Raw genomic sequence first — 3,723 nt, 5'->3', positions numbered from 1 at the left:
GGGCGAGAAGCGGGGCAGGGCAGCGGGAGGGATCCCCCGGGGAAAGGGGACAAACAGAGCGGCGGGCGGGGTGCCCCGAGGAGAGGGCACAAACGGCGGCGGACGGGGTGCCCCGAGGAGAGGGCACAAGCGGGGCGGCGGGAGGCTGCCCCGGGGAGAGGGCACAAACAGGGCAGGGGGCGGGATCCCCCGGGGAGAGGGCACAAGCGGGGCGGCGGGAGGCTGCCGGCGAGTTCCGGCAGTTCCTCGGCGGGCAGGAGCGGCTCCGGGCGGGCCGCGGGCTCCCCCCGGTGGCGGCGGCGGGCAGGCCGCTGTGCCGGGCGGGCCCTCAGGGGCCAGCGGAGGGCGGGGCCGGCGGCGCGGGGTCCGGGGCGCCCGGCAGGGGGCAGCGGAGAGGCTCGGGACCAGTCTTAGACACAGCCGGCATAATTACAAAGTGGCGGCTCCATAGCTCAGTGGTTAGAGCACTGGTCTTGTAAACCAGGGGTCGCGAGTTCGATCCTCGCTGGGGCCTCGCTGTTTTCTTTTCATATTTTTCCAGTCGTGCACCCACGACTAACGAACCTGATTTTGGGCATTTTGGTGGTGGCGGAGTAGAGCATGCGTGCAGGCTCCGGGGGCTTCCTGTTAAAGGAAACGCTTTGGAAACAAACGCGTTCTATAAAACCTGAATGTTAACATTACCAGCGGCCGCCAAATTAACTCATGGCTGTGCTTCGTGCCGGCAGGGGAGTGAGGGGGAGCAATAACCTCTTTGGGAGGCAGCGTGGCAATGGCTAAGTAAATATTTGCACAGCTCGTGTCACAATTTTCCTGATGGCAGCTTTGGCAAAATACTGTTAGGGGTTTAAAAGGAACAAATTGCCCCTGAGTGGAGAATAAGCTGGACAGGATTATCTGAATCTTCACAGCTTGTCAGGCAAGCCAGGCTGTTGGGTTTATTTCTGTGCTGGAGACTGGACAGCGGAAATGTAACGATTCTTTGCTCCTTCCCCGCCCCCCCTTTTTAGGTTATAGAAAGAGCTAGAAAGCCCCACACAAATCTCCTTGAGCACAACACTTCAAAGATATGCATTTGGGTTTTTTTCAGATACCTTGTCAGCGGGGCGTTTGGTTTCCAGCACTGCAAGCACGGGAGCAATCATTAACGCCATCAAAGAGGGCAATTAATACACGCGCTCCGCTGAGGGGGAAGGCGCAGGCCCGCAGCCCATGCGGGGCTCGGCCCATGCGGGGTTCGGCCCATGCGGGGCTCGGCCCGTGCGGGGCTGCCGAGCCCGGGCAGCCGCCGCAGGCTGCGCCTCAGCGCGCCGCAGGTGTGGTGAAGAGGCGTGGGCTGCCTCGTAGCACTGCAGCCCGTGTTATACCCTCACAGCTCCTATCACAGCTTCTCTCCAGCCTCCTTCCTCTGCTGAGCGGAGATCAAAGCTGTGAGGAGAGGATGCTTGCGGCTGGGTAAATCGCCACTGCCGTGGTGAGAGGAGTAAGGGGCTATTTCCCCTTATGACTGGAGTTGTGCTATGCCACGAGGCATACATTTGAATTTGTAGTGCTTTGGGGTACTTACACATAAGAGTTTGCATGGAATTACTCCTTGTTTGTTACTGCCTCCCCACCCCATCTGGGAAAACAGTGCTCGATCCTAATCTCGGTTTTACCACCTGACTGCCATCCTACACGATTCCTTGGTTCAGCAGTCTTCCCAGAGTCCTTGTGACAGATCCATGGAGGTGGTGCTAAAACCCATTCCTTGGGAGGATGTGTTCTCTCCGGGGGCTCTGGTCGGGGCTGGGTACAGCGTTCCTGCGTTGGCACGGAGCCTGGTCTCGCCAGGACCAGCCAGGGCACCAGCGGATCCCTGGGATGGTACAGATGGCCTGCAGAAGTCACACGTGTATTCAGGAGGCTGCGTGGGCTGCTTCGTCTCTCGCAGGATCCTCTAGAACGAACATGCCGGAGCTCCTCAAGCGCTGGTGCCGGCACAGCGCAGGGCGTCAGTCAGTGTCAGGCTGCAGGGCTGGAGCCGCGGCAGGGAAGAGCGTGCACCAAGGCTCGGCTGCAGAGCTCCCCACGTACGGACAGGGCTCAGCTATTCCCGTTCGCTGGAGCTACACGTGTGAGCTGCCACGGGTGCTTTCCGGGATGCTCGCTGTGCCCTGCGGGCTGGGGCCGAGCCCCGTGCCAGCACTCGAGCGGCGCTGCCCCCGCCGGGCTGCCCCGTGGAGCCCCGGGGCTCCGGGCCCCGCGTTACATAAGCGGCGGAGCGCGGCCGATGCCGCCGGAGGCCTCCAGGGGGAGAGCCAGCCCCTAGGAACGGGAGGGCGGGAGGAAGGGAGCGGAGCCGGCTCCTCCGCGCGGGAGGGCGCCCCCGGCCCGGGCCGTGGCACCGGGCGCGGCTGCGGCGGGAGCGCCCTGCCCGCAGCGCTGGGCGAGCCCCGGGGCTCGGGCGCAGCCTGGCGCGGCTGCTGTCAATGCCGAGTTTTCATTTCCAAAGATGTTTCTTCGCAATTAACCAGGCCCTATTTTAACGCAGCGGATTTAAGAGTCCTGGCGGTAGTTCCGCTGCCCCACGCGCAGCGCAGAGCCGCAGGCGCGCTCCTGGCCGCAGCCCCGCGGCGGACTGCAGCCTTCCCCTGGGACCCGGCACTGCTGCCCATGGCAGGAGCCATCGGTGCCACCTCTCCTGCCTCCAGAGCATCCACGCACAGGCATGAGTGGAAAGCAGGAGATACACCCAGGCCTTCCTCCGAGCTGGTCTTCCCTGCCTTTCCATCCTCCAAGGGACACCTATATACCATTCCCTGATCCCACCCAAGGAGTGAGCCCAAAATTTCCTTTATCCTCTACATGTGGTGGCATCTGCATTTCATTTCTAGCTATGAAGGAAGCTTTATTAGTAGCTGTTGCTACTGAAGGTGAGAAATGTGTCAAAGCCTTGCTCAAAAACAATGAGGTGACCTTCACTAGGTCCAGTGATGCAGTCATTACTGATGTCATTAGGAAATATCTGTATGGTTTGTTTCTCCAAGCTGTGGTGAGGAGTCTGGATAGTATTAATTGTGTTTCCATTTTGGACTGCTAGCTGAGCCCCTGAGAATTACCACGGTGTCTGGAAAGACAGATACCTTGTCATCGCTGCAAGGCCTTCTGAACTCAACGGAGATATTTCTCCTTGTTGTGTTTTTCCAGGAAATTTATACCCATCTGCTCAGTTCAACAGCAGGAGGCCTTAGACAAGAAGAGACTGTTTGCTTGATGAGTCTACTATTTTTCTTTCCAGATATGTGAAAAAAAAGGATACATCATTTTACTGCAGTGTGATATAATTTTTGACAATGAGAATAGGGAATCAGAGTCAATGGCCAGTGAAACTGGTTTTGTCAAAATGGCATATAATGAAATATAAACACATTCAATATTCTACATGCTTTGATATTGTGCAGATGCTGCCAAAACAACATGAATTTCTAAAGACCTCAAACAACCTCTCTCATACCCAACTTCAAGCACTTTCTAAACCCAAGATTAGTAAAGAATGTTTCTGTTTGTTTTGTCAGAAAAGAACTAAAGAAATTCCCACTAATGTTTCTGTATTTTCTGCAAGTGTTTTAGTTTGATATCAGAATTTGGATTTATGCCACTGAGGTAGAGCCAAAAATGAAAGTTCATGGTTTTTTTTCTGACCTAATGCAAATACAACCATGAAGAAAGTCTTCAATGAGC

At 56.8% G+C, this 3,723-nt stretch overlaps 1 non-coding gene across 1 annotated transcript; it reads left to right on the top strand.

Annotated features, from left to right (window-relative positions):
• Nucleotides 1–441: 441 nt before the first annotated feature.
• TRNAT-UGU (transfer RNA threonine (anticodon UGU)) lies at nt 442–514 on the top strand. The gene has a single exon. It is a non-coding gene; the product is annotated as a tRNA-Thr (tRNA).
• The last annotated feature ends 3,209 nt before the right edge of the window (nt 515–3,723 follow it).

The sequence above is a fragment of the Agelaius phoeniceus genome, chromosome 6, assembly GCF_051311805.1.
Source record: "Agelaius phoeniceus isolate bAgePho1 chromosome 6, bAgePho1.hap1, whole genome shotgun sequence".
Lineage (NCBI taxonomy): Eukaryota > Metazoa > Chordata > Aves > Passeriformes > Icteridae > Agelaius > Agelaius phoeniceus.
The sequence above is the reverse complement of the archived record's forward strand: the minus strand, read 5'-3'. Positions and strand labels throughout refer to the sequence as shown.